The sequence below is a fragment of the Lissotriton helveticus genome, chromosome 8 (genome assembly GCF_964261635.1).
Source record: "Lissotriton helveticus chromosome 8, aLisHel1.1, whole genome shotgun sequence".
Taxonomy (NCBI): Eukaryota; Metazoa; Chordata; class Amphibia; order Caudata; family Salamandridae; genus Lissotriton; species Lissotriton helveticus.
The window spans coordinates 1,223,595,478-1,223,623,072 of NC_136069.1; the positions used below are offsets into that span (position 1 = coordinate 1,223,595,478).

The window sequence follows — 27,595 nt, forward strand, 5'->3', positions numbered from 1 at the left end:
TACCTCCATGAGGTTTGGTCTCTTCCGTTCACCTATAGGTGTCTGAGGGAGGGAAACGAAGTTTACTTGAAAGGTGAAGATTGCACTTCAACACCCGATCACTCATTGGTCTGTAGAAATATACAATTGCACGGCTCGTGGAATCTTGTAGCACTGAATTTGGCCTACATTTTAAAAGGTACACCACCCCTGGCTATTACACCTACTTTCGCGTTGTTAGCAAACAGTAGTTATTTATTATTAAATAATGAAGATTGCTGCGGTATGCTTGCAGGGATACCATACATAGTGACTGTTTTCCAACGTGTAGTCTGTTGTAAAAATTTACTATTTCTTCTTCCACATGGGAAGCTCGATATATCCATCTGGCCTTCCATTCCGACCTTGAAAGCAGAGTTCAACAAAGTGAGTTGAATAAGGGCTCTTTTGTCTCAAAAATAAGTCACCCTTACATCTGCGCGTGAAACATTCGTCCTTCACCTGGCTAATACTCATACTGAGGTACTTGCCTTGCTCAACACAGATCTCCCCCTCCATTTTGGAGCGTTGATTCACACTATCTTTAATGCCTCTTCAACCACAGGCTTGGCACACTTTTTTAAAGTAGTAAGTTCTGGCCTTGTGACTTCATTCCAAACTATGTTTGGTATGATACCGTCATTTTTCAATCTATTTTCTCCAGCGTCCTTGGAGGTTTCCCGTTGATTCACGCCTTGGCTGCCGGTGTACTGCTGTCAATTTGCTTGCTTGCCCCACGACCGTCTGCCCCGGCTGCTCCAACTTTGTAACCGGATGTTTGAATACTATGGATCGCTACCTCTGGCTAATTTGAGTGTGACGTATGGTTTATCTTTCCGGTTTTCGTACTTTACATGCGTGCAGCCAGTTTTCCACTGCCTGGATTGTGATTTTGAGTGGGCTCTGGATTTGTGTCTCTGCAATACGGTGTCTCCTAACCCGGATTATGATCTACTAATGAGCCCCTTAGTTGCTCATGAACTAGACTGTTCTGGAGTCGTGATTATGGCCTGCGCAGCAGCACATGGGGTCATAGGCAATTGGAACATATGGACTGCAGCCCATGACGAAGAACACCCAAGTTGTCCTCTAATGGTGCTAGAGGCTCCGGCTGTTGAAGAACATGTGTGTTCTTTCCCATTATTGAACTGGATGGCTGAAATGTTCACTGAAGAGAACAACGACTTCCTATTGGAGGCGGTTGCAACGTACTGTGCTTATACGCTGTTGGATTGAAGTTACGAAAAAAAAGAAATTCTGCTTCATAGACACGTAATGGACTGATGAACTTTTTCTCCCCTTCACTTTTTTTCCCGACACTATAAATTACATAAATTACATGTATTTTGACACTATACACCCCTGTTGGGTTTTAAAATGTTTATGGTTACTTATTCGGATTTTACTCCCAATTGTCCAGTTTGGCGAAATTTTGAACTTGGTTCTGTCTCATTCGAACTTGAACTCTGCGTTCTAAAAATTGCACCCGCTATTGTGCGTTCTCCGATCAAGGGAGGGTGTAGTTAGGGCTGGGCCTTTTTACGCAAATTGCTATGTTAGCATAGGCTTATTAGGAGTTTAAACACCATTTTACCTTTTTGCTGCTTTTGCACATGACACTGCATATAACTGTTGTTGTAAGTTAGGCTGCGTGAAATGCTTCACATGAAAATGGCTTGTTTTCGGCATCCCTAGATTTACATCATGACTCTAGTCTGCACACTGAGTGCTAAAGCCTCCAAGGTTATCATAACTAGGTAGCTGTTGTTCGGGCTGATCGGCTCACGTTTTAGCCATAACATACATGCAGCTGCAGTTAACGTGATTCTGGCGCCTTTATTATTGCACTGTAAGCATGATTTCAGGCACTTGGAAGAATCCAATTTTTCCAGAGAGACAGAGAGCTTTTGCAGATCTTGATGTGAACCATTCCTCCTGATCTTGGAGGTAGGGGTCCCCCACACAAGCCTAAGAGACCTTCTACATTTGATAAAACATAGGGGCATATAAGCAAGAACCTCGTTAAAATGATCGCCGTTTTAGCGACAGTAAACTGCCGCTAAAATGGCGATATCTGAAAGAGACACGTTAGTATTAGATTCCTTACCTTAGAATATCCCCAGGCGTCAGACTGGATCCGGAAATTTTTTGCGTAGCAGTACCCTTGCGCGTCGGTAGGCGTCGTCTGCGGCTCCGCGTCCGTCGTCGGCGTCGTGGGTGCCGTGATGACGTCGTCGGAGTACTTAGACGCCGCTTCCGCATGCTGACGTCAGTTCTTCTTTTTTCCGCGCCAGCAGCGCAGATCCGGAAAAAGTGGTACCTTAGTCACTTTTTGACTAACTCTCTTTTTGATCTTTTTGATCTCCTTTTTCGAGTCTTCGACTACTAATCGGTGCCGGTAGGGATGCCTGGTTTCAAGCCCTGTGAGGATTGCGACCGACTGATGTCGGTGACGGACCCTCACCGTCGGTGTCTCCACTGTCTCGGCGTCGACCACGACGACAAGGCCTGTTCCGACTGCCGGGCCCTGACTTCGAAGGCTAGACCCAAAAGCGGCTCGAACTCCGGCAGTCGGCCCCACGCTAAGAGAGGTCCCGGTCCGGACGGAGGTCGAGGGACCGGTCGCGGGAGCGGAGCCATCATAGCTCCGGGAGTCGACATCACTCCTCTGGGTCGAAGTCGTCAGGTAAGCACAAGAAGTCGAAGAGACGTCATCGCTCTTCCGACTCCCCCCGACGCTCGTGTGACGCAGCCGGGAGTTCAGGTGACACCACCCACGCGGCTCCGTCGGAGTCACAGGCGCCGTGTCCGGCTTCATACCCTTCGGTCCCAGGGCCTAACGCGACGCCGGAGGATATCGAGCAGGGCCCTCTCTCCTCCGACGGGCTCCACGGCGCCTTCGGGCCCAGCGGTCCCATCTAGGGGTCCAAGCGGGTCAGCGGCTCCGGCCCCGACGCCGTCGGGTGCTTCGGCTCTGACACAGCCGGAGCCTTCGGGCCCGGCGCCGCAGGGCCCCACTGGATCCGGTTCCGGATCCGGGTCGTCGCCGGTGGATTTAACGACCTCCCCGGCGCCGTCCCCTCGGGTGTCACCACCGGCGCCGTCCTCGGGCGGCGCCGTCCCCGATACCTCACTCGACCCGGTTTCAGCGCCAAAGCGGCGCCACCCGGCGCCGATTATGATGCCGTTCGGAGAGTTTACTTTCCATGAACCGGACCCATCCTTTGTTGAACCTGACTACCAGGAGATGGGTGATGAGGAGGATTGGGAGGGGTCTGAGGACCCTCTTGCACATGAATGCCAGTCTCATGAGGACTGGGCAGGTGAACTTGGGGAGGCCAGTGGTATAGACACTTCGCCTGACACTGGCTTTGTCTCGCTTCCTACCGTGGCTACGGAGGAGGGGGCAACCTATAGTGTGGTGTTGATGAGGGCAGCCAAGTCCTTGGGCCTTGAGCTCCCCGTCGCGGCGGTGAGGACTAACCTCCTCACTGAGGTCCTTAAGCCGCAGTCATGCTCAGCCGAGCCTCTGCTGCCATTTAACGAAGCCTTAACCGACATTCTTTTGGGCACTTGGTCCAAGCCCGCTACGGGTTCGCCCGTAGATAGGAACGTGGCCAGACACCACCGCCCGGCCCCGGGTGACCCATGTTTCCTGTCCACCTACCCCTCCCCCGAGAGTCTTGTCATCAGGGCCTCCAATTCCCAGACCGCATTCCCGTCGGCACTGCCGGACAGGGAATCCAAGAGGTACGAGCAGTACGGTAAAAAGATCTTCTCGTACCTTAGTTTGGGATTGCGGTCTTCCAATACCGCATGCCTCTTGGGCCGCTACACCCACTCTCTGTAGAATACGGTTGCGGAAGTGCTGCCACAGTGTCCATTGGAGGTACGGGCCAAACTCGGCCAAGCCCTTGTGGAGGGCCGGGATGCAGCCAAATATTCTATCCGGTGTGGGCTGGATACCACCGACTCACTAGGTAGAGCGATGGCAACGACGATGGCGGTCAGACGCAACGCCTGGTTGAGGTCCGCCAACTTTTCGGCCGATGTCCAAAACACTCTTATGGACATGCCGTTTGATGGCCGTCGCCTCTTTGGCGACAAGGCAGACCATGCGATTGAGCGCTTTAAGGACTCCAGGGCTACGGCCAAGTCCTTGGGCCTCTCGGCCCCGCGCCAGCATTCGGCTGCCTTTCACTCCTTTCGTGGCCACGGAAGGGGTGTACCCACACGTGCTGCCAGCCACGCTCCACAGGGTAATACCCAATGCGGTGGCGGCCGTGGAAACCGCCGTGGAGGCAGTCGGGGACAACGGCGAGGTCAGTCCACACCTTCCCACGCAGCATCTGCCTCAAAACCTTCCTAGTCTGTGCTTTCAGGCCCATGTGACGCCAATGGGGGGCAGGGTTCGCCATCACCACCTCCACTGGCGCACTGTCACATCGGACAGGTGGGTGCTGCAAATCGTCCGAAGGGGCTACTCCCTCCCCTTCGAGGCGACTCCTCCAGCCATGCCACCGCAGAACCACTGTGTATCAGGGGATCATTTGCGACTTCTGCAGGATTAAGTTACGGCCCTCTTGGCCAAGGGGGCCATCAAGCGCGTTCCTGGGCCAGAAGTAGGGTGTGGTTGCTACTCCCACTACTTTCTGGTACCCAAGAAGGGCAAAGGGGGCCTACGCCCTATATTGAACCTACGGAACGTCAACGGCTTCCTCCGGAAGGAGAAGTTCAAAATGCTGACACTGGCTCAGGTCCTAGCTGCCCTGGACCCAGGAGACTGGATGGCAGCGTTGGACTTGCAGGACGCTTATTTCCACATCCCCGTCCTGCCGGCCCACCGGCGCAACCTGCGGTTCACAATTGGCCACGAGCACTTTCAGTATACCGTGCTCCCCTTCGGCCTTACCAGCGCCCCACGGGTGCTCACAAAGGTGATGGCGGTGGTCGCAGCTCATCTGCGCAGCATCAGGGCAACCTGTCCGACCACGTCCTGATCTTGGAGGGCACTGCGAGACAGGTGCAGTGGTGGCTCACGGACCGCGATTGGGTCAGCGGCAGATCCCTCTCCCTTCCCCAACCGGAGCACGTAGTTGTGACGGACGCGTCCCTCCAGGGCTGGGGTTGCCACATGGGAGAGGCGGTGATCAGAGGCCTCTGGTCTCCGGCAGAGGCCCGGCTCCACATCAACCTGTTGGAGTTACGGGCGATTCGTCTAGCACTGAAGGCATTCCTCCCCTCTGTCCGGGGGGAGTGTAGTGCAGGTGTTCACGGACAACACCACCGCCATGTGGTACTGCAACAAACAGGGTGGGGTGGGGTTGTGGACCCTTTGCCAGGAGGCTCTGCGCCTCTGGCAATGGCTGGAATGCCAGGGCGTGACCCTGGTGACTCAACACCTGGCAGGTTCTCTGAACGCCAGGACGGACGAGCTCAGCCGTCGGTGCATGATGGATCACGAATGGCGTCTGAACTCGGACGTGGCGCAAGGCCTCTTTCGGCAATGGGGAGAGCCTTGGTTAGATCTATTTGCTACCGAAGAGAACGCGCAATGTCATCAGTTCTGCGCGTTGGAATTTCCAAGGCGGCACTTGCTCGGCGACGCTTTTCGTCGCGTGTGGAGTTGCGGTCTGTTGTACGCCTTTCCGCCTATACCACTTCTGCCCAGAGTGCTGAAGAAGATCAAGCGCGACCGGGCCCAAGTTATCCTTGTGGCTCCGGACTGGGCACGAAGGTACTGGTATCCAGAGCTACTCAGTATGTCAGTCGATCCCCCGGTTCGTCTGCCTCTTCAGGAGGACCTTCTGTCGCAGCAACAGAGGACGGTCCTCCACCCGAACCTGTCCAGTCTCCACCTCCATGCTTGGAGATTGAGCGGCGACATTTGAGGCCATTTGACTTGCCTCCTTAAGTCTGTAACTTCATTCTGGCAGCCAGGCGTCCCTCCACAAAGTCGGTATATGCCTGCAGGTGGAACAGATTTGTGGCATGGTGCACAGCAAAGGCTGTGGATCCTCTTGCTGCCCCTCTCTCTGAGGTTCTTCTCTTCCCTCTTTCTCTTGCCCAGCAGGGCTCTGCTCTTGGCACTATCAAGGGCTACCTTTCTGCCCTGTCAGCCTTTCTGAGGCTGCCTGATCAACCTTCTTTGTTCAAGTCCCCTATTGTAAATAGATTTCTAAAGGGCATCACACGCATGTTTCCTTCTGTTCCGTTTCTGATGCCTCAGTGGGACTTGAACCTGGTTCTTACTTTTCTGATGTGCGCTCCCTTGGAGCCACTTCACAACTGTCCTCTCCGCCTTCTAACTCTGAAGACTGCTTTCCTGGTTGCCATCACCTCTGCCAGGAGAGTGAGTGAGCTCCAGGCTCTTTCTTGTACTCCACCTTTCCTTTCTGTCCATCCAGACAAAGTGGTGTTGCGTACTAAGCCATCTTTCCTGCCCAAGGTTGTCACAGCCTTCCACATTGGGCAGTCTATCACCTTGCCAACCTTCTTCCCGCCTCTGTATCCTTCTAAAGAGGAAGAGCGGCTCCACCGTCTGGACCCAAAACGTGCGCTCTCGTTCTATTTAGATCGCACACGCCAGTTCCGGGTGGATGACCAACTCTTTGTTGGTTACGTGGGCGCTAAGAAGGGGAAAGCGGTGCACAAGAGGACCATCTCCCGGTGGATCATCTTGTGTATCCAGGCATGTTACTCCTTGGCTAAAAAGGAGCCCCCTGTTGGATTGCGGGCTCATTCCACCCGAACCACAGCGACTACGACTGCCCTGGGCCGGGGAGTGCCCTTACAAGACATCTGTCAGGCAGCTACGTGGGCATCGCTGCACACGTTGGCAAGACACTACTGCCTGGACAGCCAAGTCCGGAGGGATGGCTTCTTTGGCCGTTCTGTCCTCCAGGACTTTCTGGTGTGATTATTGGTTCGCAGACCTGTGAGAAGTTGGCCTGATACATGATGCTCACTAAATCTAGTGATCACCTTGTATCAGTCCAAACAACTCTTATGGTGATTGGTTGTAAGTCAACCTTATAGACCAGCTATCCTAATGGTAGCATGGACAAAGCAGTCTTAGGCTAAACTCTTTTGGCATGTGAAGCCAGCTGTTTTACCACAATATAACCCCTTGAATACCAGATGAAAGGACACCACATAGGTTGTTATGAAAATAAACAGTATATTTATTAATAACAAACACCTCTGAACTCTTTATGAGATCAGAGGGCTAAGCACATGACAATCTCTTAGGAAAAATACAATAAGTTGCACAAAATTACAATGGTGCCCTAGGGGCTCGGCAAACCATATACTAAGTAAATGGTATAAGGAAATCGATAGAAGGAATGGAGCTATCTAGAGGTTGTAGGATCGCTGGGACTACGCTACCCTAACTTTAGGTAAGTAATAGGAGGCCCACGGAACGCGTGTGCAGAGTGTGAACTCACACGCGAGATGCGTAACAACGTCTATGGACAGTACAGTTCAAGAAAAAGGTAAGTACGGACAATCCTGACTAGTTAGGACTAAAACGACTGTGGAACTGGACACTAGGAGAGTCAATCTACCCTTGAGCACCAAAATGCTCTTGTCACATCACCCACGGGCTGCGGGTGCATAGGTGCAAAGTCGTGTCGGGTTCCGGCGTTGAAGTCTATGGAGCCTGGAAGAAAAGATGCTGCAGGCGACCAGGAGGAAAATGTCCGGTGTGATCCAAGGGTGGATCAGAGATGCTGAAGACCTGAAAGCAGAGGGGCCAATGTTCAAAGTTGCTAGCCAGTGACTGGAGTGGAACCAGGAAGGAACCAGATGTCGTCGTCGCGATCAGGTGAAGAGTGGATGCTTGACTCTGCAGCTACGTGGACCAGGAGGTGTCTTCGACGACCAGGATGGAGGCATGAGCTGGCCCACGCAGGCTCTCGCTGTCGGCGGTGTCTGTTCCGGATTCGGTGTCAACAGGCCTTGGCAAAGGCAACCCACGCGGTGAGTGAAAAAGGCGTCTGGTGTGGACCAGGAGGGTCCAGGGTGCTCCTCTTTTGGAAGGGAGCAAGGGCCAGTCTGGAGCAACCAGACCAGCAGTGTAGTTTTCAAAGTTCGTCGTCTAGGAGGTCACTAGCCAGCCGGCAAGTGACCAGACAACGCGTCGAGCAGCAAACAAGCAGAAGGGCCCCACACAGATCTCGTGGAGGCTGGAGGGCTGATCTTCGGTGCAGGAGCTGCTCGGGGCTGGGGCGTCTCAATCGCCAAAGCTCTTGGTCGAGTTTACCTCGGGAGTCGTGCTGGAAGCAAAGTGCAGTTTCTTTCAAGATGGCCGGTCCCACGTGTCTCATCGCACCCACGGATCTCAGCTGTGCTGCAGATGTGAGTTGAGGTCGGAGAGGTCTGGGAATCCGGGTCTCGTCGGGCTCTAAAGTCTGTATCCTCGAGGGAAGACGACAAAGTGAAGCCGCTGGACGCTTGATGGTGCCTGCAGTTGCAGGGTGGACACTCCTTGCCCACAAGGGAGATTCTTCAGTCTTCTGTGGAGCAGACCGTCGAAGTCCAGAGTTTCTTCTTGTAAAGTTGTTCAGGATAATCTAATTTGGAATGGGACCAGCTCCTACCTTTATTCTCCTAAAGGGGGCTGCACTACTGACTAGGTCCCTCCCCTGGGTGGGACCAGGAAGGGGGGTGGTTACACCCCCTATCCTTTGTCCGGTTTCGCGCCAGAGCTGGGGCAGGGATGCCCCAGCAACTGGTTTGAACCGGTGTATGCACAGGGCACCTCTTGTGCCCCAGGCATGTCTCATTCCTTTCAGGCCTGTCCTACCCAATACACAAAATCATGTCTGGGGTGGTGCTAGCACCTCCCAAGGCAGGAAACCCTTTGTCCAAGCCTCACTCGCTGGAAGGACTTCCAGCAGCAGGAGGTCAGACTTGTGTCTGTGGTGGCAGCATCCATTTTGTGATGCCAAGGCTCGAGTTAACTTTAACCGGGGTTCTCAGCTACATACATGTCGTGTCCCTCTAGAAGGGTGGAATGCTACCCCTGTCTCCAGAATTGGCGAGGGGGTAGTATTCCAATTCGTATGATACCTTACTCGACATGTTTTGATAATGCTATACCAGAGTTAGCATTCAACCGCGAGGATTATAATGCACTTAAGAGTATATGGTATAGCGTTATCATGGAACAGCTATTAGGACTTGGTTCCGCAAGCTGCAGATGGGCTCAGCTCATGCCAGAGCACCATCTCACATAATTCCAAACACTCTGCCTTCAGGATTGATAAGGCCTGCCATAGGAGTGACTGATAGGAATATATGTGTCCATTTTAGGGTTAGATATAGGTATACTATATCTATAGCAAAGGGTGATTACACCACCTTGCCCCAGCTGTCTTGCAGCCAGTTGTGTCAGTTTTAGATGGCCAGCCAGGGGTGGCATAATACATGCTTCAGCCCCTGGTAGGCCCTGGGCACACCTATGCCCTGGATACCTAAGGTACTCTGTACAGGGACTGACAAGGTGGCCCTGTACCAATTGGTAAATGCACCTAAAGTACATGGATGTCAATTTAGAGAGAGAACAGCTAGGCTGTGGGTCCGATTAGCAGGCCCACAGCCAGGGAAAGTCGTAAACCAGTGAACCAAAAAGCAAAAATCTGGGGTGACCATAGGATAGCAGACCCCACGCTCCTACATAACCCCCCCCAAACTTAGGGACATTAAACTAACCTTGACCAGGTGAGTCTTCCTGTTCTAAGTGGAAATACCTGGAGAGACCATCTGCATTGCCATGGTCAGTCCCTGGTCTGTGCTCCACTGTAAAGTCCATCCCCTGTAGGGAAATGGACCACCTAAGAAGTTTGGGGTTTTCACCCTTCATCTGATTTAGCCATAAGAGGGGCTTATGGCCGGTCTGAATCTGGAAGTGAGTTCCAAACAAGTAGGGCCTCAACTTCTTCATGGCCCAAACCACAGCAAAGGCCTCCCTCTCAATAGCTGACCAACGTTTCTCTCTAGGGGTCAGCCTTCTGCTTATAAAAGCAATGGGCTGGTCATGACCATCAATATTCAGTTGAGATAGAACAGCTCCCACACCCAACTCAGATGCATCTGTTTGGACAATGAAGGTTTTGGAGTAGCCAGGACTAATAGGTGCAGGCTACCTGTCAGAAAAAGTGACTGCACCGGGGGAAACACCGTCCCTATTGCGGGGAAAGATTCCATCTGCACGGCCCACGCAGCGCCCGGTCTCTCCCTGCCGTCGGCGCTCCTCTAAAACCAGCCTGACCGCAGTGGAGGGGAGATCGAGGGGCACGGAGAGACTCTATCTCCCAAGTGCCCTTGCGCCGCGTAGCTGCCTCCGGGGGATGACGCGCCAGGAGGCGCCTTAAATTCAACACTGACCTCGGTGGAGCGGGGCTACCTGTCAGAAAAAGTGAGTGCACCCGGGGAAACACCGTCCCTGTTGCGGGGAAAGATTCCATCTGCACGGCCCACGCAGCGCCCGGTCTCTCCCTGCCATCGGCGCTCATCTAACACCAGCGCGACCGCAGTGGAGGGGAGATCGAGGGGCACGGAGAGACTCTATCTCCCAAGTGCCTTTGCGCCGCGTAGCTGCCTCCGTGGGATGACGTGCCAGGAGGCGCCTTAAATTCAACACTGACCTCCGCGTCGTGGGAGCACGCGGGAGCAACGCCGGGCTAAGCCCGGGCAAAGGGCGGGCCCTCTATGGCCCTCTAAGGCCGTATAGGGCCGGGCTGGGCCACCCCACCAATTTCTGGTCTGAAGCAACACGACCAGGCATCTACAAAGGTACTTTATTTTAATCTCTAGACATTGTTTCCTCCCCTTAAGATACAATTCTTGACCCTGGCAGCGACCGTAATTGTTTAGGGGGATAACTGTCAGCAGTCAAGGAAGTATAGACTGTTTAAGCATGAGGAAATGGCTCAAGACTAGCAGGATGCCCACTTTAAGGTCCAATACAAGACAGAAAGCTGATACATCACAGCCATTACCATCTCTAACTGCAATTGACAAGATGCTGCAGCAAACTATAGGGGCAGTGCGACCGCAATTGTTAACACAGAAAGGCGGCTCTCAATTGTACCAACAATAGCGATCCAGGACTCAGATGGCCTGTGGTGGTAATACAAGATGAACCCGAAACTAGCTTCTCCCTAACTTCCTCATACGTAGAGCTACCGTGTGCACAGGCAGTTACAAATACACCCAGAGTCCCAGAGATATTCCATCCAGACGTGACTCTCTCCCCTAATCCAGAAAAGACGAACCCAGGCAATTCTACTGGAAGAGGGAGGAAAGATACCCACAGAAACAAGTCCCAAAAAAGGGGGGGCCCACCATAAAACCAATCACAACTTGGTGACACCAATAGCCAACACCTCGCCTGGTATACCCTGTTGGATAGCTAACATGGTAGCAGATCTCAAGGCAGGACTGGAAGAGTCTATCATCACCCACATCAAACCCCTGATGTCAAAAATCGATAGACTTACTTCCGGGATAAATAGTAGAGGGACTGGATCAGTTAAGCCGGTGACCACCCCAGCCCCACACACCCAGATAACGGGAAGATCAAACACATCAACTAACACACATATTGGCAAGGCAGCATCAGATACTAACCCCCCCCAAACAAAAGAACAGTGCAGTACCACAAGCTATTACTACTTCTAAACCAATAGTCTCCCCACAACCATGCTCTAGTAGCAATACTTTGCAGGCACAAGCTAGTCAAGGACAAGGAAAGAACAGTCTGGCCGCAAGCAAAGTCACCACAGGCACTAACCAGAAGGAGAACACCAACCTAGCAAAGAATAGCCTCCCCAAAAAACCAGAAGAGAAAAAAGGCCCAGCACGCTTTCATACAATCAATCTACCACCGCAGGCACTACCCTATGTAGCAGTTTTAACAGGGGTCCCCCCGCTTAAGGAAGGCAAAAAAGAAAATGACACAGAGTTAATAAACAAATGCGTGCAATGGTTAAGAATAAATAGACCCTTACCGCCTCACATTTCCGGGGAAATACTCTCTGTGAGAAGAGGGGAATGGATAGGGAAGGGAATAAAAACCATAGCTGGAGACATTATAGTAATACATTTCAGGGACACCTCAGCAGTGAACCATATTTGTAACGCCCCAATGCATGGTTTAACTACCAACATCTACCCACTACACCTATCATATTTCTATCCCTCAGGACCACAGAGATTAACACACCTAACCAGGGCCCAGATGAGTAGAGCCCCTCACTATGAGCAGCAAAACAGGCTGGAATAGTGGCAAGAACCATGGCAGGCTTTCCCTTCGTACGACCCAGCCATTGCAATGCACGCACATTGGAACAGGTTTTGTGCACTGGATGAGGTGGATTGACTGGCCCGGGACGAAACAAGCTAATCTCAACCCGTTATAGGCCCCTCAGAGAAAGGACACCCACAATCAGGGAGTACCACACTCACTGCAGTAGTAGAAATTAGTAGCAATAGGGGACCCATCTCAAAATCTATAGCAACTGAACTGGTAGATATAAAGGGGCAAGATAACTGGGCAGAGACAAAGGAAGGAAACACTCAGACCACAACTGATAGCCCTATAACATCGGGGAAGGCTAGGGGACCCAGCACACCAGGGGATGGCGCAAATAGGCCTGGTAATCAGGATGGATTGAGAGCTATATCCTGGAATATAGCTGGGGTGGCGGCCAAATATAAATGTCAGGAATGGAGAGACTATATAAACAGCTTTCAAATTATTTGTCTCCAGGAGACCTGGGCAGTCGAGCCTGACCGATACATACTGGATGGGTTCAAATGTTTCGCGGTCCCAGCTGTAAGGGCGGCATCAGGGAGAGCGACTGGCGGACTGCTTATATATGTAGATCTCCGCATACAAGGGTCATGGTCCAATCTAAACTGGGATTCAGTGAATATGCAGGCGAGAGGCTTCCGCAATGAGGGGTTAAATATTATGGTGATAAACTGGTACAACGCTGTGGGTACAAACACCAGAGCCAATACCATAAAAGAACTGGACGGCCGTCTACAGGCACAGCTAGCATCCAAAAAGTCTGCCAGGAACCCATATATCATCCTTGCATCAGATTTCAGTTGTCATCTGTGCGAGAGGTTAAGACCAATTAACAAGGAATGGTCAAGATGCACAGTAGCAAACGGTCCACATTTTGTCCATTCTGCAGAAGGGCTGGAAATGGATAATCTTATTAACAAGCACAATCTGACACACGTAATGGACCAAATAATGGTAGGTAGTGCTGGGGAACCCAATCCAACTTTTAAAGGTAGAGGTTGTCATTCCTACTTAGATTTCATCATGGTCTCCCCCATACTCAGAAAATGGATCGGCCATTTCAACATCGAACTCAGCCCTTTTAGCGACCACAATCCTTTGGTTGTGGATCTAAAATGTTTTAACTTTGAAAAACCAGCGGGCAGAATCGGTACTATAGAAAAGGCTACAGACCAGGGGAGGGGATTAAGGTGGGCCAAGATAAATGGAAATGAATTCTACCGCAACCTCGTAACAAAAGGCCAGAAACCAATAAATGTTTGCCTCGATGAAAGTATGGTAGGAGAAAGTGTGGTCAGGGCATTTGAAGAAATAGCCTGCCTTGTGGATGGACTATTAAAATTAGCAAAAGGAGTAAAAACAACCCAGACTCCACGATGGTTCGACCATGACTGCACTAAGGCACTCAAAGATCTAAAAAAATGCCTCAGCCAGCGTCCAAGGGATAATTCTAAAATAGCTCGTAGTAGATCTAACTACAAAAAAGCCCTGAAATCTCGCAAATTAACTCTGCAAACACAGACATGGGAGGATCTAAAGGAGGCGGCAGTGAGGGGGGACATGGCTGCATTCTGGAAAGTCATTAATGATCCATGTTTCATAGACTCCAGTGGGCCACATATGGTGAATACAATACTACCTGAACAATGGTACACCCACTACCATAGCCTCTACAGTCACACTGGATCGCCACAGCAGGAGGAAGGAGCAATATCATTAGTACCCGTTAGTCTAGACCTCTCCCTGTCAGAAGTGAAACTTGCAATCTCAGGGCTATCAAAAAACAAAGCGCCAGGTCCCGATGGTATACCACCGGACCTCTACCTGAGCAACACCGACCTGTGGGCCCCCATTCTCACGAGGGTCCTGAACGAGGCAGTAGTGGCAGGACTGCCCCGTTCCTGGTCCTTGGCAACCATCGTGCCAATCTACAAAAAGGGGAATCGGGACGACCCACAATGTTATCGTCCCATATCGTTAATCGACGTGACGGCCAAGGTCCTGGGGCGTGTCATCCTAAGCCGCCTATAAACTTGGGCAGAGGACAATGACATACTAACAGACATGCAATATGGGTTCAGAGAAGGGAGATCAACAACAGACCAATGTCTAAACTTATACCTTCTGACGGCTAAGTACACCATTGCCAGCAAAGGGGTTATCCATATGGGGTTTGTGGACCTCTGGGCGGCCTTTGATCGCGTCAATAGACAAAAACTATGGGCCCTGATGACAAGTCTAGGGGTGGATCATGGGCTAGTCGACACATTAAAAGCCCTACATTGGGAGACCACAGCTTCAGTGAGATACACACAAGAAGGAATGAAGACAGAGCCATTTGCCTGTACTAGCGGAGTGCGCCAGGGCTGTATACTAGCCCCATTCCTATTTTCACTATATATCAATAACCTGGACAAAGAGCTAGTGAAGCTGAGCGTGGACTCCCCCCAAATAGGTCAGCGCCCGGTGCCTGTTCTCTTATATGCGGACGACGCTGTGTTGTTGGCCCGCACCTCACTGGGACTCCAAAAGTTGATTGATGGTTTTGTCAACTTCATGAACTCGCTTGACCTTGCAGCAAACCTGGAAACATCGTACGTCATGTCAATAGGCTCAAGCACCAAAAGGGACTTTGCACACAAGATAGGATCCCATAGGCTGGGAAGGGTGAAGTCTTTTTCCTATCTAGGAGTCCTTTTTGATGAGAAATTGGAATTCAAAGGTCTCATTGAAAAACATGCAGCGAAACTGGTGGCATCAACGGGTGCCATAATGGCCTACGGGAGGAGACTTGGCAGATGGTCGCCGGAGCAGATACTTAACCTGTATCGATCAATTGTTTGTTCCAAAGCATCTTACGGGGCTGAATTATGGGGTTATAAGACCAACCACGTGTGTCAGATCCAAGCACAGGAAAATAAGTTCTTCAAAAGGTTATTAAAGGTTCCCCAGTGCACCCCTTCGTACATCACACATAACAAACTAGGGGAATCATACATTGAAGACAGAATAATGATTAGACCGCTTCTGGCTTGGATCAAAATCTGGATCAACCCAGAGGCTAACTTTAGTAGACAAATCATTAAAGACTGTATGAGCCGGGACAGAGGGGGACAGATCCCGTGGTTAAAGTACGTAAAAGACTCCTTGAAAACAATTGGCTGTAAGAACTCCTTTTCGGACCCTGAGTCCATGACTAACCAGAATAGGACTCAGGTCAAAAAACTTTTTTCTGACTGGATGTCATCGAAAAGGGCTCTCAAGGAAAAGGGGAAATCGTCCGTCATGGCGCATTGCCTGCTGAAAAAATCATGTAGAATGGAACCATACCTGTCGGTGATGTATAATGCGCAGGAAAGATTTTACATGACTCGCTTCAGACTAAATCTCCTACACCATCTACTCGCCGTCCCCTCAGGTTTTACAAGATCAGTGGAGTTGAAGGGTACCTGCGGCTGCGACACTAGGTCTCCGCAGGACACCCTTCATTTTGTTTTATTATGCTCCTTTTATTCAGTCCCCAGGCGTAAGTTTTTAGTAGGGATTCTGAAAAAAAAGAAGCTGGGACAGGCAAAAGCAGCTTTACTTTATTTGCAAGAAGCTTCAGATCCCCACACCTTAATATGTATATTAAGCTTCATCAAGATGGCAATGAGACTAAGGAACACGCGAGAAGCAGTGGACTCTATTAATCTGTAACCTAGCCCCAGACTCTGGTAAACCCTATTAACGAGCGTGTCGCCCCATTTTAGGACTTTTATATTAAATGTCTTTTTAACTTGTCTTTTTTAAATAATGTTTTTAAAGAATGTATGTTTATCTTTTATGCTCTTTTATGGTATCTTTTGAAGTGCTGAATAAAGGTATTCGAACTGAACTGAACTGAATAGGTGCAGTACACATGGCCTGCTTTAGGTCATCGAATGCCTTCTGACAGCTAACTGTCCACTGAACTTTCTTTGGCATTTTCTTGCTTGTCAGGTCATTAAGTGGTGTCACAATGGACCCATAATTTTTGACAAACTTCCTATAGTAACCAGACAGGCCCAAGAAAGCTCTGACCTGTGTCTGGGTGGTTGGAGGAGCCCAGTCCTTTATGGCCTGTATCTTGCTCTCCAAGGGTTGAACCTGGCCTCCACCCACAAGGTGGACCAGATACACAACCTGACTCTGCCCTATCTGGCACTTGGTGGCCTTGATAGTGAGGCCTGCCTTTTGCAGGGTCTCCAAAACTTTCCTCAGGTGGATCAGGTGATCCTCCCAGGTGGAGCTGAAGACAGCAATATCATCTAGATATGCTGCACAAAAGTCATCCAACCCAGTGAGGACTTGGTTCACTACCTTTGAAAAGTGGCAGGTGCATTTTTCAAACCAAAGGGCATCACCACAAATTGGTAATGACCTCCTGGGGTAGAAAATGCTGTTTTAGCCTTGGCATCCTCAGCTAACCTGATCTGCCAATAACCAGCTGTTAGGTCAAATGTACTCAAGAAAGTTGCGGAAGCCAACTTGTCTATAAGTTCATCTGCCCTAGGTATTGGATGGGCATCTGTCTTAGTGACAGCATTGAGACCCCTGTAGTCTACACAAACCTCATCTCTCTCTTACCATCCAGGGTGTGAGGTTTTGGCACTAGAACTACAGGACTAGCCCAAGGGCTCTCTGAGGGTTCAATGACTCCCAATTCCAACATCTTTTGAACTTCTTTCTTAATGCAGTCCCTGACGTGGTCAGGTTGCCTATAGATTTTACTCTTGACAGGCAGACTGTCACCAGTGTCCACCTCATGAGTGCACCAGTTTGTCTGACTGGGTGTCAGTGAGAACATTTGTCTAAAGGATTGAAGAACTTGTTTGCAATCCTCTTGTTGATGTTCAGAGAGGCTGTCAGAAAAGACTACACCATCTACTGATCCATCATCAGGGTTCTGAGTGAGCAGGTCTGGGAGGGGGTCACTCTCTTCCTCCTGCCCCTCATCTGTGGCCATGAGCAAGCCCATGTCCTCCCTGTTGACAAATGCCTTGAGCCTGTTTAAGTGAAGCACCCTGTGGGGGCTCCTGGGAGTTCCAAGGTCCACCAGGTAGGTGACCTCTCCCTTTTGCTCAATGATGGTATGGGGTCCAGACCATTTGTCTTGGAGAGCTGCTGGGGCCACTGGCTCCAACACCCACACCTTCTGTCCTGCTTGATACACATTTAGGACAGCCTTTTGGTCATGCCAAGCTTTTTGAAGTTCTTGGCTGGCCTCAAGGTTTTTTGATGCCTTCTCCATGTACTCTGCCATCCTGGAGCGGAGACCAAGTACATAGTCCACTATGTCAAGCTTAGGCTTTTTGAGAGGTAACTCCCATCCTTCCTTCACAAGACATAGGGGTCCTCTTACAGGATGTCCAAACAGAAGCTCAAAAGGACTGTAGCCAACCCCCTTCTGTGGGACCTCTCTGTAAGCAAACAGGAGGCAGGGTAAAAGGATGTCCAATCTTCGCCTAAGCTTTTCAGGTAACCCTTTTATCATCCCTTTTAGGGTCTTGTTGAATCTCTCAACAAGCCCATTGCACTGTGGGTGAAAGGGTGTCGTAAATTTATAATTTAGACCACACTCCTTCCACATTGCAGTCAAGTATCCTGACATGAAGTTAGCACCTCTGTCAGAGACAACCTCCTTAGGAAACCCCACTCTGGAGAAAACTCCAAGCAGGGCCCTGGCCACAACAGGAGCTGTAATGGTCCTAAGGGGAATAGCTTCTGGATACCTGGTGGCATGATCCACTACCACCAGTATAAATCTGTGCCCAGATGCTGTTGGGGGGTCCATTGGTCTAACAATGTCTATCCCCACTCTCTCAAATGGTAACCCCACCACAGGTAGTGGTATAAGGGGGGCCTTTGTTGTGCCACCTGATTTGCCACTGGCTTGACAGGTGACACATGAGCGACAAAACTCTTTGGTGTCTTCAGACATATGAGGCCAGTGAAAGTGTGGGGCAAGCTTTTCCCAAGTCTTGTTCTGGCCTAAGTGACCTGCAAGCGGAATCTCATGGGCTAAGGTGAGAAGGAAACCTCTAAGAGACAAGGGGATGACCAGCCTCCTGGTAGCACCAGGCTTGGGGTCTCTTGCCTCAGAGTATAGGAGTCCATCATCCCAATATACCTTGTGGGCACCTGTAGCATTCCCTGCAGCCTCAGCAGCAGCCTGCTGTCTGAGGGGTTCAAGGGAGGAACAGTCTAACTGTGCCTGCCTCAAGTCTGCCCTGGAAGGTCCCCCTGTCCCAAGAAACTCAACCTGTTCAGGTTCAAGCTCTTCTAGGACAGTTCCTTCTGAGGTCTTTGGGTCAGCCTCCTGTGAGGGCTGATCCTCAACCTGAGGCAGGGGGGAAGGCTCAGCCTTACCCCTACTGCTCTTCCTCTTGGGTAATGTCTGGTCCATTCTTCCAGGATCCAGCACTTGTTCAGCTGGAAATTTCTTGGCCTATGACCTGGTCACAGCAAGGACATGTGAGGAGAGACCTAGCATTTCTACATGAGTCCTGTACTCCACATCTGACCACAGTGAGGATTCCAAATCATTGCCCAAAAGACAATCTACTGGGAGGTCTGAACTAACTACAACCCTTTTGAGGCCAGTTACCCCTCCCCAGGAGAAATTAACAACTGCCATACTGTGAATGGTAGTGACATTGCTAGCATTGGTCACTAGGTAGTCTGAACCTAGCATGATCTGGTCAGGGTCCACAAATGTTGGTGTCACCATGGTGACACTGGCACATGTGTCCCTGTAGGCCTGAGCCATTTTTCCATTGATTAAAGGCGTTTGCCTGTATTTGCCCAGAGTACTAGGACTTACAGTAGGGGTCATATCCATGTCCCCAGTACAAACAAGAACTGCCTGAGTAGATATTCGGACTAAGTCAGAATCCACCTCAGTTCCCAGGGTTAACCCAACTATAGCCTTGGGAGGTACACTATCACTACTAACTGTACTAGGGGGTACAGGTGTCTTAGGGACAGTAGTGGCAGGAGTTTGGCCTATCTTGGTGCACTCACTAAACCAGTGAGTCTTACTTTTACAGTATTGGCACCATGGTTTCTTAGGACCATCATTCTTCTTCTTTTGGGAATTCTGGGACCCACCCTCCTTAGATTGTTGGGGCCCTGTTGAAGACTTCTGGTCATTTTGCTTATTCTCATTATTACCCTTCTGGTCTGCTTTCTTCTGGCCACCACCCTGGTTCTGGTTCTGCTGCTTGACCCTGGTTCTGACCCATCTGTCTGCCGTCTTTCCCAATTCTTGGGGAGAGGTCAGATCTGAGTTAATCAGGTGCTGATGCGACAACTGGTTCTGACAATTATTTAAGATTTGCTCTCTCATAATTAGATTATATAATCCTGTGTAATCAGTAACTTTACTTCCCAGTAACCAGCCTTCCAAAGCCTTAGTGGCACAATCAACAAAGTCAGTCCAATCTTGAGCCTGAGTTTTCTGGGTGTCTCTGAACATTAAACTGTACTGTTCAGTTGTTAAGCCAAACCCATCATCAGTGCAGTTTTCAAGACTTGGTAATCATTAGCATCCTCATCTCTAACAGTGAGGAGCTTATCTCTACCTTTGCCTTCAAAGGAGATCCACAATATAGCTGCCCACTGTAGGAGAGTGGGGTCTACAATCCTATGGTCACCCCAGATTTTTGCTTTTTGCTTCACTGGTTTACGACTTTCCCTGGCTGTGAGCCTGCTAATCAGACCCACAGCCTAGCTGTTCTCTCTCTAAATTGACAACCATGTACTTTAGGTGCATTTACCAATTGGTACTGGGCCACCTTATCAGTCCCTGTACAGTGTACCTTAGGTATCCAGGACATAGGTGTACCCAGGGCCTAAAGCATGTATTATGCCACCCCTGGCTGGCCATCTAAAACTGACACATCTGGCTGCAAGACAGCTGGGGCAAGGTGGTGTAATCACCCTTTGCTATAGATATAGTATGCCTATATCTAACCCTAAAATGGACACATATATTCCTATCAGTCACTCCTATGGCAGGCCTTATCAATCCTGAAGGCAGAGTGCTTGGAATAATGTAAGATGGTGCTCTGGCATGAGCTGAGCCCGTCTGCAGCTTGCGGAACCAAGTCCTACTAGCTGTTCCATGATAACGCTATACCAAATACTCTTAAGCGCATTATAATCCGCGCGGTTAAATGCTAACTTTGGTATAACATTATCAAAACATGTCGAGTAAGGTGTCATACGAATTGGAATACTACCCCCTCGCCAATTCTGGCAACGGGGGTAGCATTCCACCCTTCTAGAGGGGCACAACATGTATGTAACTGTGAACCCCGGTTAAAGTTAACTCGAGCCTTGGCATCACAAAATGGATGCTGCCACCACAGACACAAGTCTGACCTTCTGCTGCTGGGAGTCCTTCCAGCGAGGGAGGCTTGGACAAAGGGTTTCCTGCCTTGGGAGGTGCTAGCACTACCCCAGACAGGATTTTGTGTATTGGGTAGGACAGGCCTGAAAGGAATGAGACATGCCTGGGGCACACAAGGTGTCCGGTGCATACACTGGTTCAAACCAGTTGCTGGGGCATCCCTGCCCCAGTTCTGGCGTGAAACCGGACAAAGGATAGGGGGTGTAGCCACCCCCCTTCCTGGTCCCACCCAGGGGAGGGACCTAGTCAGTAGTGCAGCCCCCTTTAGCAGAATAAAGGTAGGAGCTGGTCCCATTCCAAATTAGATTATCCTGAACAACTTTACAAGAAGAAACTCTGGACTTCGACGTTCTGCTACACAGAAGACTGAAGAATCTCCCTTGTGGGCAAGGAGTGTCCACCCTGCAACTGCAGGCACCATCAAGCGTCCAGCGGCTTCACTTTGTCGTCTTCCCTTGAGGATCCAGACTCCAGAGCCCGACGAGACCCGGATTCCCAGACCTCTCCGACCTCAACTCACATCTGCAGCACAGCTGAGATCCGTGGGTGTGACGAGACACGTGGGACCGGCCATCTTGGAAGAAACTGCACTTTGCTTCCAGCACGACTCCCGAGGTAAACTTGACCAAGTGCTTTGGGGATTGAGAAGCCCCAGCCCCGAGCAGCTCCTGCACTGAAGATCAGCCCTCCAGCTTCCACAAGATCTGCGTGGGGCCCTTCTGCTTGTTTGCTGCTCGACACATTGTCTGGTCACTTGCCGCTGGCTAGTGGCCTCCTAGACGACGAACTTTGAAACCTACACTGCTGGTCTGGTTGCTTCAGACTGGCCCTTGCTCCCTTCCAAAAGAGGAGCACCCTGGACCCTCCTGGTCCACTCCAGACGCCGTTTCCACTCACCGCGTGGGTTTCCTTTGCCAAGGCCTGTTGATTCCAAATCCGGATCCGACACCGCCGACAGCGAGAGCCTGCGTGGGCAGCTCGTGCCTCTATCCTGGTCATCGAAGACACCTCCTGGTCCACGTAGCTGCAGAGTCAAGCGTCCTTTCTCCACTTGATCGCGACGACGACATCTGGTTCCTTCCTGGTTCCACTCCAGTCACTGGCTAGTGACTGTGAACATTGTCCCCTCTGCTTTCAGGTCTTCAGCATCTCTGATCCACCCTTGCATCACACCGGACATCTTCCTCCTGGTCGCCTGCAGCATCGTTTCTTCCAGGCTCCATAGACTTCAACGCCGGAACCCGACACGACTTTGCACCTATGCACCCGCAGCCCGTGGGTGAGGTAACGAGAGCATTTCGGTGCTCAAGGGTAGATTGACTCTCCTAGTGTCCAGTTCCACAGTCGGTTTAGTCCTAACTAGTCAGGATTGTCCGTACTTACCTTTTTCTTGAACTGTACTGTCCATAGACGTTGTTACGCATCTCGCGTGTGAGTTCACACTCTGCACACGCGTTCCGTGGGCCTCCTATTACTTACCTAAAGTTAGGATAGCGTAGTCCCAGCGATCCTACAGCCTCTGGACAGCTCCATTCCTTCTATCGATTTCCTTATACCATTTACTTAGTATATGGTTTGTCTTGCCCCTAGGGCACCATTGTAATTTTGTGCAACTTATCGTATTTTTCCTAAGAGATTGTCATGTGCTTAGCCCTCTGATCTCATAAAGGGTTCAGGGGTGTTTGTTATTAATAAATATACTGTTTATTTTCATAACAACCTGTGTGGTGTCCTTTCATCTGGTATTCAAGGGGTTATATTGTGGTAAAACAGCTGGCTTCACATGCCAAAAGAGTTCAGACTGCTTTGTCCATGCTACCATTAGGATTGCTGGTCTATAAGGTTGACTTACAACCAATCACCATAAGGGTTGCTTGGACTGATACAAGGTGATCACTAGAACTAGTGAGCATCATATATCAGGCCAACTTCTCACACCCACTGACTCTTGGGTACCTGCTGTACTTTGCGGGCCCTCTCCAGAGCAGTTATCCACTTGTGGATATCATCTCCTGTCTTATAGGAGGGCACTATCTTGCTCAGGTTTCTGTTATCAAAACTCCTGTCTTTAACCCTATGGGATATTGCTGCCACCAGTGGGGACTACCCCACTCAACTGTTGCTCTCTGGCAAAGGCAAGTTTCTCTTTGGCAAGGGCAAGTTCTTCCCTTTCAATCCTCAGATTCACTTCCCTCATCTTTGCTTCATGCTCTCTTCTCTGGGGGGATGTCATCCCTCTCTGAGAAGATGCCTGAGAGACATGGGTGTGAATAGATCTGTTAGAGCCTCTGGAGTGAGATCTAACTCGTCTATTCCCAAGGTTAGGCCTGCTTGAGGATGGTCTTGGGGCTCCCCCAGTACCACCTTCATGTAGGCTTAAGTTGGCCCTTGTGAGTCTGCTGACTACCACTGGACCTTTGTCTGCCTCCTCCCCAGAGGACTCTTCCTCTTCCTCCTCTTCCTCATCTACATTCTCGGTTTCAGGGGGGTTGGAGTTAGGATTACCTTCTAAGGGGGGCATGCTCCCATCTGGATTAGAGGGGCCTGGGTTAGAAGCCCTTCTAGCATCATATGTCTCTAAGAGACCTAACAGAAAAGGAGTTGTAGGGTTAGAACCCTGTTTTAATTTCCTGGAGGTACACAATTGTCTCATCTCCTGGAAACTGATGGCTGCATATCTGGAAAGGACCTGTGGAGGGTCACTAACCACTAGGGGAGTCTCTGAATTCTCTCCATGGGTAGACATGCTTTCTAGTGAGGTGTAAGTGATGCACCTACCTACACTATGGGTTTTCCTACTGATCCCTTGCTAAGAGTTGTAGTCAGGGTGTGCTAGGCCCTTTCTACTACAACAGCTGGTTCAGTAGAACTCAGAGTATTTCTAAGCTTGTTATATGTACCTATAGTACCTTATGTGATCTTTCAAATTATATTTCAAGATTATATTTGGTAAAAACAACAGCAAGCTCAAATCCCAACCGCTGCACACCAAATGTGAGAAGTTGGCCTGATACATGATGCTCACTAGTTCTAGTGATCACCTTGTATCAGTCCAAACAACCCTTATGGTGATTGGTTGTAAGTCAACCTTATAGACCAGCTATCCTAATGGTAGCATGGACAAAGCAGTCTTAGGCTAAACTCTTTTGGCATGTGAAGCCAGCTGTTTTACCACAATATAACCCCTTGAATACCAGATGAAAGGACACCACACAGGTTGTTATGAAAATAAACAGTATATTTATTAATAACAAACACCTCTGAACTCTTTATGAGATCAGAGGGCTAAGCTCATGACAATCTCTTAGGAAAAATATGATAAGTTGCACAAAATTACAATGGTGCCCTAGGGGCACGGCAAACCATATACTAAGCAAATGGTATAAGGAAATCGATAGAAGGAATGGAGCTGTCCAGAGGTTGTAGGATCGCTGGGACTACGCTACCCTAACTTTAGGTAAGTAATAAGAGGCCCACGGAACGCGTGTGCAGAGTGTGAACTCACACGCGAGATGCGTAACAAAGTCTATGGACAGTACAGTTCAAGAAAAAGGTAAGTACGGACAATCCTGACTAGTTAGGACTAAAACAACTGTGGAACTGGACAGTAGGAGAGTCAATCTACCCTTGAGCACCAAAATGCTCTCGTTACCTCACCCACGGGCTGCGGGTGCATAGGTGCAAAGTCGTGTCGGGTTCCGGCGTTGAAGTCTATGGAGCCTGGAAGAAAAGATGCTGCAGGCGACCAGGAGGAAGATGTCCGGTGTGATCCAAGGATGGATCAGAGATGCTGAAGACCTGAAAGCAGAGGGGACAATGTTCAAAGTCACTAGCCAATGACTGGAGTGGAACCAGGAAGGAACCAGATGTCTTTGTCGCGATCAGGTGAAGAGTGGATGCTTGACTTTGCAGCTACGTGGACCAGGAGGTGTATTTGACAACCATGATGGAGGCACGAGATGTCCCACGCAGGCTCTCGCTGTCGGCGGTGTCTGTTCCGGATTCGGTGTCAACAGACCTTGGCAAAGGCAACCCACGCGGTGAGTGGAAAAGGCGTCTGGTGTGGACCAGGAGGATCCAGGGTGCTCCTCTTTTGGAAGGGAGCAAGGGCCAGTCTAGAGCAACCAGACCAGCAGTTTTCAAAGTTCATCGTCTAGGAGGTCACTAGCCAGCCGGCAAGTGACCAGACAACGCGTCGAGCAGCAAACAAGCAGAAGGGCCCCACGCAGATCTCGTGGAGGCTGGAGGGCTGATCTTCGGTGCAGGAGCTGCTCGGGGCTGGGGCTTCTCAATCCCCAAAGCACTTGGTCGAGTTTACCTCAGGAGTTGTGCTGGAAGCAAAATGCAGTTTCTTTTAAGATGGCCGGTCCCACGTGTCTCGTCGCACCCACGGATCTCAGCTGTGCTGCAGATGTGAGTTGAGGTCAGAGAGGTCTGGGAATCCGGGTCTCGTCGGGCTCTGAAGTCTGGATCCTCGAGGGAAGATGACAAAGTGAAGCTGCTGGACGCTTGATGGTGCCTGCATTTGCAGGGTGGACACTCCTTGCCCACAAGGGAGATTCTTCAGTCTTCTGTGGAGCAGAACGTCGAAGTCCAGAGTTTCTTCTTGTAAAGTTGTTCAGGATAATCTAATTTGGAATGGGACCAGCTCCTACCTTTATTCTCCTAAAGGGGGCTGCACTACTGACTAGGTCCCTCCCCTGGGTGGGACCAGGAAGGGGGGTGGTAACACCCCCTATCATTTGTCCGGTTTCGCGCCAGAGCTGGGGCAGGGATGCCCCAGCAACTGGTTTGAACCGGTGTATGCACAGGGCACCTTGTGTGCCCCAGGCATGTCTCATTCCTTTCAGGCCTGTCCTACCCAATACACAAAATCCTGTCTGGGGTAGTGCTAGCACCTCCCAAGGCAGGAAACCCTTTGTCCAAGCCTCCCTCACTGGAAGGACTCCCAGCAGCCGGAGGTCAGACGTGTGTCTGTGGTGGCAGCATCCATTTTGTGATGCCAAGGATCGAGTTAACTTTAACCGGGGTTCTCAGCTACATACATGTCGTGTCCCTCTAGAAGGGTGGAATGCTACCCCCGTCACCAGAATTGGCGAGGGGGTAGTATTCCAATTCGTATGACACCTTACTCGACATGTTTTGATAATGCTATACCAGAGTTAGCATTCAACCGCGAGGATTATAATGCACTTAAGAGTATATGGTATAGCGTTATCATGGAACAGCTATTAGGACTTGGTTCCGCAAGCTGCAGACGGGCTCAGCTCATGCCAGAGCACCATCTCATATAATTCCAAGCATTCTGCCTTCAGGATTGATAAGGCCTGCCATAGGAGTGACTGATAGGAATATATGTGTCCATTTTAGGGTTAGATATAGGTATACTATATCTACAGCAAAGTGTGATTACACCACCTTGCCCCAGCTGTCTTGCAGCCAGTTGTGTCAGTTTTAGATGGCCAGCCAGGGTGGCATAATACATGCTTCAGCCCCTGCTAGGCCCTGGGTACACCTATGCCCTGGATACCTAAGGTACTCTGTACAGGGACTGACAAGGTGGCCCAGTACCAATTGGTAAATGCACCTAAAGTACATGGATGTCAATTTAGAGAGAGAACAGCTAGGCTGTGGGTCTGATTAGCAGGCCCACAGCCAGGGAAAGTCGTAAACCAGTGAAGCAAAAAGCAAAAATCTGGGGTGACCATAGGATTGCAGACCCCACTCTCCTACAAGACCCACCACCGGGGTTGGTATTGCTGGGGTATCTAGTCTAATGTAAGGAATCTATCACTAACGTGTCTCTTTCAGATGCACAAGTTACTACTTGTGTAACGATATATCTGTAAGAGACATTAGTTAGTGATAGATTCCTTACCGACCCACCCATCCTCTCCGTTCTGCGAACCGATATCTAGGGTTAAGGTTATCCCCTTTCAGGGCCCTAGTTTCATGGCACCAGTGTTGGTTCTATCATGGCTCTGCGTATCTGGCGCGGAAAAGCTGTGTATCAGAACTGACGTCAGCGCGCATGGGCGACGTCTAAGTACTCCGACGACGTCATTCCGGCGCTAACGACGCCGACGACAGACGCGGAGCCGCGGACGACGCCTGCCCGTGCGCAGTGGTATTACTACGCAAAATTTTCCGGATCCAGTCTGACACCTGGGGATATTCTAAGGTAAGGAATCTATCACTAACTAATGTCTCTTACAGATATATCGTTACACAAGTAGTAACTTGTACAACGAGGTTCTTGCTAATATGCCCCATAGTTCCTACCTAGGAGGGTGATTTACTAGGTGCTAGAGGACCTGTTTTCACCATCATTGTAATATGATTTATCCTTTTGTGTTTTATGGAATTGTAACAATGCTGATCTTATTATTTCTAATCATATGTCTGCTTATGTTAGCAAAGATACTGCATCTTAGAGCACGGCGTTAAAATAAATATTTTAACCTTTCCCGTGTCTCCTTTTACTCCTGTTGTAGACTGGCATGAGAGTATAACGAAAGAGTGTTATTGCTTCCCACCATTCCTGAGTATAACCTAAGTCGCATGTTCTGGGTTGTCTAATCATTGGTTCCTTTGCTAAAAGACGAAGAGCTAATGTGACACTGATGCTAGCTGGTTAGGATTTCTAGGTACTGAGGTGAGTTTTTTGGTCCACCACAATTCACTGAGGTCCTGGGTCTCTGTGCACAGTTCTTTGTAGGAGCAGAATCCCTACAACAAAGTAACTTGTTCATTCTGCCTGAGTGGTATTACAAAGAGAGTGGTATTCATTAATTGCCTGTTTATAAGTAATTTTAGATGCA

General features: G+C 50.0%; 1 protein-coding gene across 14 annotated transcripts in view; it reads left to right on the forward strand.

Moving 5' to 3' along the window:
- The window catches only part of LOC144773261 (uncharacterized), a 7,170,044-nt gene that overhangs the window by 5,251,686 nt on the left and 1,890,763 nt on the right, over nt 1-27,595 (forward strand). The gene's annotated exons all lie outside the window — the stretch shown is intronic.